Source organism: Panthera leo, chromosome A3 (assembly GCF_018350215.1).
Source record: "Panthera leo isolate Ple1 chromosome A3, P.leo_Ple1_pat1.1, whole genome shotgun sequence".
In the NCBI taxonomy this organism is placed as follows: domain Eukaryota; kingdom Metazoa; phylum Chordata; class Mammalia; order Carnivora; family Felidae; genus Panthera; species Panthera leo.
In genome coordinates this window covers 6,362,388-6,374,025 of record NC_056681.1, presented here as the reverse complement: position 1 = coordinate 6,374,025, position 11,638 = coordinate 6,362,388, and the positions used below count along the sequence as shown (strand labels likewise).

The following is an 11,638-nucleotide window of genomic DNA, read 5'->3' as shown; positions in this document are numbered from 1 at the left end:
AATCCTATGACTTCACTCATATGAGGACTTTGAGAGACAAAACAGATGAACATAAGGGAAGGGAAACAAAAATAATATAAAAACAAGGAGGGGGACAAAACAGAAGAGACTCATAAATATGGAGAACAAAGTGATGGTTACAGGAGGGGTTGTGGGAGGGGGGATGGGCTAAATGGGGAAGGGGCACTAAGGAATCCACTCCTGAAATCATTGTTGCACTATACGCTAACTAACTTGGGTGTAAATTTTTAAAAAAATAAAAATTTAAATAAAGAAAGAAAAGAAAAATAAACAAATAAAAACGTTTATTTATGTTTGAAAGAGAGAGAGTGGAAGCAGGGGAGGGACAGAGAGAGAGGGAGACACAGAATCCAAAGCAGGCTCCAGGCTCTGAGCTGTCAGCACAGAGCCCGATGAAGATAAAGTAAAGTAAAGTAAAGTAAAATAAAAATAAAATAATATAAAATAAAAAATAAAAAATAAAAAATAACCATAACAACCAAAAAGAAAAAAAAAATAGAGCAACGGCTTGTGAAATTCTGCAGGAAGGAGAAAGAGGGTTAGGAGTGGAAATCCACTTGAAATGGAGACATTTGGTTTGAAGCAGAGTCTAAGGAGGCTCACCCTTTTTATTCAGATTATATGCTTATTTGGACTGCCTTGATATTGGGGTGCTGATGGCGATGGGGGGTGAGATGACCCCCAAATTGCAATGGCCAAACAGAACACAGCACTTCCATTTTCTGCGTACTTTGTGAATACGAGCCCATCTGAACCTTACAACAAGCCCGTAAGGTAGGTCCTTGCAACCCTCTGCAGATCCCACAGCGAGTAGGGTTCCTGCAACCGCGATGCCACCCTGCCTCCCTGCCTTGGGAGACACTCAGGTTCTGGATTTGCGGCTCACTGCCGGGCAAGCCCGGGCGTTTATCTTCTTTGAGCCTTGGGTCCCCACCTGCAGAACAAGGGTGGTTCGGAGCTGTTGGGACGCACGTAGAGCAGCTGACCTCGGTGCCCACGGAGGGCAGTCGTGAGAGCTGTTCCCGACTTATGGTTCCAGCTGACTTACGCAGGCTTTGTGCCAGGACTCCCCTAGTGCTGCCCTCCGAGTGAGCCCGGTTGGGGACGAGGCTCCTTCGTGCCAGAGAGCAGCAGCCCGAGCCTCAGCCTGGGAGGACGCGATGAGCCATTCAGTAACTTCTCCCCTTGACGCTGCTCGACGTTAAGGGGGCACCTGGGTGGCTCAGTGGGTTAAGTGTCCCACTCTTGATTTTGACTCAGGGCGTGATCCTCCCGGTTCGTGGGTTCTAGGCCCTCTACACAGCACAGAGCCTGCTTGGGATCCTCTCTCTCCCTCTCCCTCTGCCCCTCCCCTGTGCACGCCCTCCCTCTCAAAATAAACTAAAAAAAAAAAAAAAAAAAGCTCCTCGACATTAAGGAATCTTCCTCTTTCTCTCCTCTTTCTTCCTTCCCACCTCCCCACTTCCCTCCCTTCCTTTTTCTTTACGCTAAGTCATGGACGCCTGAGTAGGTAAGGAAGCAGGAGGGGCGGCGTGAGGCTTGTGGGCTGCCCAGGATTAAGAGAAGATTAGGGCCCTGTGTCAATTACTCATCTCCGCTCTGCAGAGACAAGACCTGAGGTATTGCCGAAGAATTCCCTTGGTAACGACTTTCTCCGAGCCCTGTTTGGATCGCCTCGGGCTGGGTGGAGCTCCCCCTGCACGCAGGCTTCAGGCTTCAGGGGAAGGGAGCCCATGGCTGCCAACCCCGGTGCGGGGGAGCCAGGGCATTTGCATTGGGTTGGGTCCGCACTCCAGGGCCAAGTCGACTCCCCTCCCGGGCCAGTTGCCTCAGACCTTGGAGACAAGCCGCATCCTGCCCAGAGACTCGCTCCCCGGTTCCAGCGCCCAGGGGTGTGGTCCTGTGGTCACCCCTCCTGCCCCTCCCTGTGTGTTCCCTTCCCTTGTCTCTCCCGGTTTATGGAGGAAACATACAAGCCGCTCTTACACAAGGCCAGTCGCTTGGCCCCGGGCCCGCCCTTTCCAACCCGCTCCAGGACTTCAAGCCTTTAATTCTCTCTCCACCTCGCCTCCTGACTTATCCATCCCTCCCTCTCCTACCGCCTCATCAGCCACGGAGCTGCTCCCACACTAACAAGGGCAGAAACCCTCTGACCTCCGTGCGCCCGGCCAGCGTCCATCCACACTCCTCTGCTTCCCTTCAGAAGCGAGCTTGTCTACACCCACCGCCGCTGTTTCCTCAACTCCCACCCTTTTCCTGCCCACTTAGCCCCCCGAACTCGCCCCTGCCAGGGCCACCGGTCTCATGAATGCCTTCAGGTCCTCTGTCATGGGGCTTCTTAGGTGCATTTGACCCAGCCGACCACGGTCTCCTTCCCGAAACTCCTTCCCTGCTTTCCTGCCTCCTCCCCTGCCTTCACCACTGCCTCCTCCCCTGCCGGCCCTCTCGATGCTGGCTTCTGCAGGGCCGGTCTCTGGTGGCTCTCCCCCGGGATCTAGGGGCTGGGGGTCCCGTCTTGCTGTCCCCTCACAACCGACTGCCCGCTGGACACCCTCCAGGGAACATCCCTGGGGCATCCCACGCTTCACGTGTCCAGAACGAAGCTTTCCGCTGTCTTCCGCTCGTTTCCTCCCCAGGATTCCTCACCTGCAGGACAGGTGGCTGGGGCCGCATCCCTGGGGTCCTGCCCCGAAACCCTCCACCTCCAACTCCCATCCTGCTGTGCAGATGCCCCTCGGGTCCCACCTCTTCACCCCCACTTGGCTACCCTAGGCCAGGCCCCCAGCAGCTCCCACCTGTAGCCATGTCCTACGTGACTGCCAGCCTTGGCTTCTGAGCCTTCTGAGCTGCTGCTGAGATCTTTCTAGAAAGAAAGTTGAATCAGGTCAGTCCTTTGCTTAAAACCATTTCATGCTCTTTACTGCTCCTAAGGTGAAGTCTGGCATCCTTAAGACTTTACACTGCCCCTCCCTGCCTCTCTCACCTTCAGGGCTGCCCCACTCCCCCCCACACCCCCCACCCCCAACCCCCGGGCAGGGCACCCTCCTCGTCCCAGATACGGGGACAGGTGCTCAGGTCCTGGAATGTTCTTCCCTTCCAGGCCTTCGTACTTGCTGCTTCTTTCTTGGGTACCCTTCCCTACCCTGCCCTACTCCCCACGTCTGGTTAGCTCCTACTTATCCCTCTGTCCTTGTCTTGGCTTAGATGTCATTTCCTCCAGGAAGCCTTCTCTGACTCATCCTCTGAAAACAAAACAAAATCCAATCAGGCTAAAAAACTGAGTCATAATCTCCTCTCTTCCCTCAGGAGAGATCAAGAAAGCCGGGTTTGCATAAACAAACACACCATTTTTACATTTTTACTTGACTTCTTTGTTACAGCTTAGTGGAAAGGAGTAAGGATCGCATCTAAATATAAATAATTACATAGCACTAGAAACACCCAAAAGTCTACTGATACGTGACTAATGTGATCAGCTGATTGGGACAGGTCATCAATAAATGAAATACTCAAAGCAGAGACTTGATTAATGAAATTATACTTTGCTCACATAAAAAGACGCTTACCTGGGTTTTATAGAAACCAGGTTTTTCCTTTTTCCCCGACGGGTGGTCTTTTGTTCCAATGACGTGTTATAGAATTGGTTTCTGCCTTTCGCATATGAAATCACACTAACGCCACCTTCTGGAATTTTCAATACATCCTTGGCTAATTCTGTTGCCTTTACATTATTATTACCATTATTGATATTTGGGATGCCTCGAGGTGTCTAATGAAATAGGAGGCTGGCTGTGGCAATTTTCGATGCCCTGTGGCTTCACTGTTACTTGAACTGCAAGCGTTTGGCACTTAGCAGAGGCTGGATCAATACTGATGAACTGATGAACAATGGAACGATCGAGCGAACGAACGAGGGAATGAATGAAATGGCTCCCAAATAGGAGTTGCAGGCTTTACGTTATCGACCTCCAGCCAATTCCAGCAGCACAAACAGACCAGGTGTGGCACCCACTCTCCGAGCCGTGGGGCCATCGAGTGACAGGAAGCAGGGTTCCTGGAGCGACCACAGCCCCTTCTCCGAAGGTGTCGGTTGAGCTGGCTGAGAAAGTGTCGGAGGAGGGACGAGGGGCCGGGTCTTACCTGAACTTATGAATTTTATTCTCAGTATGGTGAGAAGCCCCTTGGAAATTAAACATACCACCTGATCTGATTTCCTTCTTTTTTGTTGGTTGCAAGCCTCTGGAAAGCCGGATCCAGGCCCGGAGACAGAAAGTAAATGATCAGCTGAGAGTGTCACACACATTTGTGATACCGGATGACCCACCCGCTGCCACCAGTAATGGCAATGCCTTGAGTCAGCTTGCCATCTTGTGGTCAAACCTAGGGACCACACACTTCCCATCCTGCACTCCAGGGCCCCTGGAATGGAGGAGTCAGGATTTGGACCCCGGTCCGCGGCCCCACCGGAGTCTGGGGTCTAAAGGTCTATGTTCAAGTCTTGGTTTTACCATCCCCAGACATATAACCAAAGAGGATTCAGGTTCCTTTTTTTTCCCCCCCAATGTTTAATTGGAGAGGGGGCAGAGAGAGAGAGAGAGAGAGAGAGGAAGAGAGAATCCCAAGCAGGCTCCATGCTATCAGAGCACAGCCTGACACAGGGCTCAAACTCACAAACGGTGAGATCGTGACCTGAGCCGAAACCGAGAGTCGGTTGCTTGACTGACTGAGCCGCCCAGGCCCCACTCAGGTTTCTTATCTGAATTGTGGGAACTACCACCCTCTCTTGTCTCCCTGTAAAGACCCAGTGAGAAATAGATTCTTGTTATCAGAGGCTTTTATAAGCTCTCCTGGTTTGGTAGCTCGATATGGTTTTTCTGAGGATGAAATTCCAGCATCTTTCTTCAGTGTTACCTTAAAACGAGAAAGTAAGATGCCTCGGTGGTTTGGATGTTTTGCACCGGAAGGGTCTTGGGGGGCATTAGGGTGACCTTATTTTAGAGACGAAGGAAGAAACAGCCTCACGAAGAGAGGGAAGCAGAAGTCAAGACTTTTCAAGGCTGCCGCCACTTCAGGATGTGGGTTTGCTGCTCCGCTGGCTTCAGGCAAGTTCGCTGGGCGGGGACAGAAGGCCCCAGGTGGGCACCCAGAATGGGGTTCGGGAACCAGGCCGGAGAGGACAGACATCATGGAGATCGTGGCCCTTCGGGGGCCGAGTCCGTCTTTGGGCCGTGGAAGAGGCGTCCGGAGAACCTGCAAGCGTGAGTGGGGCTCCTGGCTCCCAGCTGTGCAGAATTTCTGGCATTTAGGGAAAACTCCTGCCCCACACTGGTCACTTTGCATCATGTTACAGAAGAGGAAAGTGAGACGCGGCTGGAGGCAGGGGCAGCCCAGGGCACTCTGTGGTTTCAGTGGCTTCTCCATCCCAGCAAACTGTGTGGCTGCCGTTGTGACCCTTTGTCTAATTCTGACCCTTTTTCTTAGAGGGCTCGTGGCACAAGGCACTCTATAAACACTTTTTGAATGTTTATTTTTATTTTTGAGAGAGAGAGACACAGCACGAGCAGGGGAGGAGCAGAGAGAGGAGGGGGCACAGAATCCAAAGCAGGCTCCAGACTCCGAGACATCAGCACAGAGCCTGATGCGGGGCTCAAACCCAAGAACCAGGAGATCATGACCTGAGCCCAAGTCAGGTGCTCAACCAACTGAGCCACCCAGGCACCCCAAACAAGGCACCTTATAACCTTATTATCCTGTTAAACCTTCCCAGCAGCCTTGCGAATAGGTTTATTCCCATTTTACCGATGAGGAAGCTGAGGCTCAGGGAAATGTCGTGAGGTGCACAAGACTAGTGAGTGGTGGGTCCAGAAAGGAACCCTTCTCTGCCTAACTCTAGAAACTGGGTTCATGTTCACTAAAGTGTACAGCGAAGAAGAGGCTTTGAGCTCTTTGGGGGTGGGTATAAAGAGCTGATGAGGAGGGACGTGTTGTCTCACAGGTTATTGAGATCTTCTCTTCTCACTCATCACTTCTTGAGAAAGGAAATTACAAAATGGGGGGCATGACGCTCCTGCCTCAGTGCCTTGATGCAAACCCAGTGCCCAAATAAAGACATTTCCTCCACTCATCCCACCCAGCTCCCACCTGCTTTAGGAACCCCATGAAGGAAGCCTCCAAAATTAAGAAGGTATGAAGCGTGAATGCCTCCGGGGATTTCTTCCTACCCCCTGAACAGTATACCCTTGGGAAAAGGAGTAGGGGCATCCCTCGCTGGAAATACCCCAGTTCCCTGAGGGATGATGGCAGCCCCATCACTAATGGAGAACACAAATCTGCCCTGGGAGTCCTGGGAGAGCCTGGGGAGGGAGCGGGGGACGGGGGCAGAGGCCATCTGAGGCCCTTTGGGCCGGAACCCCCAACACAGGCAGGTCCCAAACCACACACTGGCCTTCCCGAGCGTTTGGCTGCTGGGCTACTCCATGTCATGGCCTATGCCTAATGTCATCCTCAACCCTGTGGATGGGAAAGTCCCTGTTTGACTCTGCCATTGTCTTTGTGTGTCCTCGGAAGTATTTCTGACCACGCCCGAAGATCAGTAACTTCAGGCATCCTTTCGAAGAGAGCAGACTGGACGTGGGAGAAAGGTTTTCAGTGGCTGAATATGTGATGGATGATGAACTTGCATGCTTCCTTCCTGGTCCCCGTGGTCTCCAGGTTCCTTGGAACCAGGAGGCATCTTTTCTGTCCCCCCAGCACCTCGTGTCCACCTTAGACCATGTCGATCTCTGCGGGGCCAGTTAAAGGTCTTCGTAGGGCCCAGGCATTGACGCTTCAGTTACTGCCACACCACAGAGTAGAAGGCATGTTGAAATGCACCTGCTGCACACGTTTAAAACATTTTCCTTGGTGCAAATGAGAAAAGAAATGGATCCCTGAGTTTTGCTAGGACACATTGTTCACTTTGTCTTTGGGTTTCAAATTTATTATGTTTATATGGAACACTGTATAAAAAACCCCCAAACCTCCTGTATGTTTGGCAATGTGACGAGAAACCTCTAAATAATTCACGAGTTAAAAAGGAAATCATAGGGGCACCTGAGTGGCTCAGTTGGTTAAGCATCCAGCTTTGGCTCAGGTCATGATCTCACAGTTCATGGGTTTGAGCCCCGCATCAGGCTCTGTGCTGACAGCTCGGAGCCTGAAGCCTGCTTCGGATTCTGTGTCTTCCTCTCCCTCTGCCCCTCCCCCACTCACGGTCTGTCTCTCTCTCTCTCACTCAAAAATAAACATTAAAAAAAAAAAAGGAAATCATAATGTCAATGAGAAAATATTACAACTGAACAACAATGAAAACCCGCCTCCTTATCCTGGTGGGTGCAGCTAAGTCCCTATGCGGGGGGTAGATGCCCTTAAATGCACATTAATGAGCTAGATTTCTATTCAACAAATCAGAGGAAGAATATCAGAGTAAACCCAAAGAAAATGGGAAGAAGAGAATGAAAAAATAATAAAAATTAATTAGAATCAATTCTGAGTATCAACAAACCAAAAGTTGACTCTCCCAAAATAAAAACAAATAGATAGGGGCACCCGGGTGGCTCAGTTTATTAAGCATCCGAATCTTGATGTTGGCTCAGGTCATGATCCCGGGGTTGTGGGATCGAGCCCCACATTGGGCTCTGCACTGAGCATGGAGCCTGCTTAAAATTCTCTCTCTCTCTCTCTCTCTCTCTCTCTCTCTCTCTGTTCCTCTCCCCAGCTCACGCACTTTGTCTCTCTCAAAATAAATAAATAAACTTAAAAAAAACCCACAAATAGATAAAACTTCAATGATACCATTTATTGTTTAAAAAGAAAATAGATATTTGCAAATGACATATCCGATAAAGGGTTAGTTTCCAAAATACATAAAGAACTTATCAAACTCAACAGTCAAAAAACAAATAATCCAATGAAGAAATGGGCAAAAGACATGAATAGACACTTCTCCAAAGAAGACATCCAGATGGCCAACCGACACATGAAGAAATGCTCAACATCACTCATCATCGGGGAAATACAAATCAAAACCACAATGAGATAGCACCTCACACCTGTCAGAATGACTCACATTAACAACTCAGGCAACAACAGATGTTGGTGAGGATGCAGAGAGAGAGGATCTCTTTTGCGTTGTTGGTGGGAATGCAAGCTGGTGCAGCCACTCTGGAAAACAGTATGGAGGTTCCTCAAAAAATTAAAAATAGAACTACCCTACGGTCCAACAATTGCACTACTAGGCATTTATCCACAAGATACAGGGGTGCTGTTTCGAAGGGACACATGCACCCCCATGTTTATAGCAGCACCATCAACAGTAGCCCAAAGTATGGAAAGAGCCCAAATGTCCACCGATGGATGAATGGATAAAGAAGATGTGGTATATATACAATGGAGTATTACTTGGCAATCAAAAAGAATGAAATCCTGCCATTGGCAACTATGTGGATGGAACTGGAGGGTATTATGCTAAGTGAAATGAGTCAGTTAGAGAAAGACAAATATATGACTTCACTCATATGAGGACTTTAAGACAGAGAACAGATGAACGTAAGGGAAGGAAAGCTAAAATAATATAAAAGCAGGGAGGGGGACAAAACAGAAGAGACTGTTAAATATGGAGAACAAACTGAAGGTTACTGGAGGGGTTGTGGGAGAGGGGATGGGCTAAATGGGTCAGGGGCACTAAGGAATCTACTCCTGAAATCATTGTTGCACTAGATGCTAACTAATTTGGATGTCAATTAAAAAAAAAATTAAATTTAAAAAAATTAAATAAAAAGGAAATAGAAATTTTAGGAACGAAAAAAGGAGCAGTACAGATACTCTAGGGGTTAAAAATAAGAGAACACTGTGAGTCAGACTTATACCAACACATGTGAAAACTTGTGTTTACACCAGGGGAAATAGACAATTTTCTGGGAAAATAGAACCTTCTGGAATCACCTAAGAGGACTACAATAAACCTGTATCCATTACATTACTGTGTCCATTACATTATCCGTTACTGTATCCACTTGTGCCAGTAGCTTAACATCCAGCCAGTGGAGGCTGCACAGGACCCCAATGATTTCCAGAGAAAGTTCTACCAAACCCAAGATAATCCTTGTATGGCTCCAGAAGATTAAAAAAATGAAAGAAAACTGCCCATCTCTTTTGCTGAGGCTAGATTTACCTGGATGTGACACCAGAGAAGAAACTATAAGAAATAAAAACTATGTCCAATAGGTTCAAAAATCCTACATGAAGTGTCATCACGTCAACTGGAACTAAGGGTGTAGAACATAGGAGAAAATGGGTGGAGACCTCCTGCAGATGCCTTGGAACAGGGTGGGGAGGCAGCCCAGCAGGGGGTGGTGTCCACTTAAGGAGGGTGCCTGAGAGTCAGGGCCAGTGGTTCAGGAGATTCACTGCACAACAGGGGATTGGGAAAATAAATGAATACACTGAGAACCAGGGGATCCATGTTTCTTACTATTAAGGAAAAGAGGTCCAAAACGGAAGAAAGGAATTGCTACAAAGAATCCCATGGAACTGACTTAGAATTGGAAAAGGAATAGAGTGCCTGGGTGGCTCAGTCAGTCGGGCGTCTGGCTCTTGATTCTGGCTCAGTCACGATCTCATGGTTGGTGGGTTCGAGCCCCGTGTGGGGCTCTGTGCTGACAGCTCAGAGCCTGGAGCCTGCTTCGGATTCTGGATCTCCCTCTCTCTCTACCCCTCCTCCTCCCTTGCTCATGCTCTGTCTCTGTGTCTCTCTCAAAAATAAACATTTTTTAAAGATTAAAAAAAAAAAACCCAAAAATAAAATAAAATAATAAAATAAAATAAAATAAAATGAGTTGCAGGGCTCCTTCTGGAAGCTTTAGGGGAAGACCCATTTCTGTGCCCTTTCCAGCTTCTGGATGCTGCCTGCATGCTTGGCACAGGGTCCCTGCCTCCACCTTTAAAGTTACCAGCCTCTGATTCCATCCCACCTGACTCTGACTCTGATCTCCTCCTGTAAGGATTCTTGTGATGACACCAGGCCCACCCTGGATAATCCGGGATGATCTCCCCATCTCAAAATCCTTAACGTAATCACGTCTGCAAAGTGTCTTTATTCAAGGTTCCAGGGGTTTGGATGTGAATGTTTTTTTTTTGGGGGGGGGGGCATGATCACGTCTAGCACATTTAGTGATTTATATTGAGTGAAATAACAAGAAACATTTTCAAATGCTTTCCTAGACTTTGATTCCACCAGAAAAACCTGTTGATCAAGCAAAACTGGGTTTATTAGACCTCCTGCAGTAAAGGACAACACTGGCTTCCACAGAGTCTCAAATTAGGAAAATTAGGGATGGTATTTATAGGGTTTTAGGGCCCTGGCTGGGGGATTTTGAAGTGGGTCTTGCACAGCAAGGAACAGGTGGGGACTGGGCAGAGTTTCTGACATAAGAGCATTGGAATGGTGGGCCAGGGAGGTGGGGTTTGGAAGTGAGAGCTGAGGCATCATCTTATCTCCCAGGAGCAGGCATTTCCTGGAACAAGCAGTGTGGTGACTTTTGCCTGATCCCAGGATTGCTTAACCAAAGGATCACGGTGGCTGCAATTCTCACTATTTACGCTATAATAATAGTTCTTATTTTTTGAAGCACCTCCTGCAGGCCAGACAGCTCGATTACCTTTCAGCAACTAAACAACCCTAAAGGCAAGCATTTCAGCCTCAGGTCGGTATAGTAATTCCCTCCTTGGATTCCGGGAGTCAAAGGCTCCTGCATAAAAATCGTGGCTCATCCACCCACTTTCCCGGGGGGGGGGGGATATGGACAGGTGAATTCTCTGGGCCAGGCTCCATTTCTTCATCTGTAAAATCGGGATGGTACTTCCTGCTCCCAGGATGAAGGCATGTATCCAGGGGCTCTGGCTGGGTGCACAGCGTGGGTCCGCATGAATGGGGGGGCCACGCACCCGTCTGCCTGCAGGAGACCTGGTTCACGCCTACCCTTCTGGCTTCATTATCAATAGTGCCTTGGTATGATTCTCAAAAGTGTTCTTCTGTAGATGATAAATTATACGGGCACAGGTCAGTACAGTGAAGCTATGGTCATTATTTCTACTCTGTAGGTGACAAGGGGAAGGGGCAGAGAGGTCCGGTGCCCTGCTTCCAGGTCTGAGGGGGCAGAATTTGCCCAAGTAAAGGTGCATTTGTAGGTCAAGTGCCATTCTTGCTGGGAGTGATGGGTCCCCCCCCTCCCCCACGCCACACTTTGTGACTACATATTTGTGTGATTTTTATATTAAATCCATGTTTCCTATTCGATCAGGAGCCCCGCACGAGTGCGAAAACTGTGTCATCCTGACAGTACAGGGTGCCCAGGACAGCTCTTGTCCTCCCCAGATGCTTGTCATTTGCATGCAAACGTTCAGCCTGCTGCCCGGTAAGTGTTCAAAAGAAAGGGTGTAACTTAACAGGGGCAGCTCTCCCCTTAGAGACAGACCCAGCTTCAGAGGTGCCGCCCCAAAGTTCTGGGAGGGTCCACCACCCCGGCCCGGACAGTCCACAGTAGACAAGAGCTGTCCCATCACCCACCAGCCGCCTCCC

The 11,638-nt window shown here is 49.1% G+C and overlaps 1 long non-coding RNA gene across 1 annotated transcript; it reads right to left on the bottom strand.

Annotated features, from left to right (window-relative positions):
- Positions 1 to 602: 602 nt before the first annotated feature.
- LOC122214867 lies at positions 603 to 4,273 on the bottom strand. Its single transcript, XR_006200111.1, has 4 exons — positions 3,588 to 4,273; positions 3,198 to 3,263; positions 2,817 to 2,884; positions 603 to 955 (listed from the first exon to the last, which is right to left on the bottom strand). It is a non-coding gene; the product is annotated as an uncharacterized LOC122214867 (long non-coding RNA).
- Between the last annotated feature and the right edge of the window lie 7,365 nt (positions 4,274 to 11,638).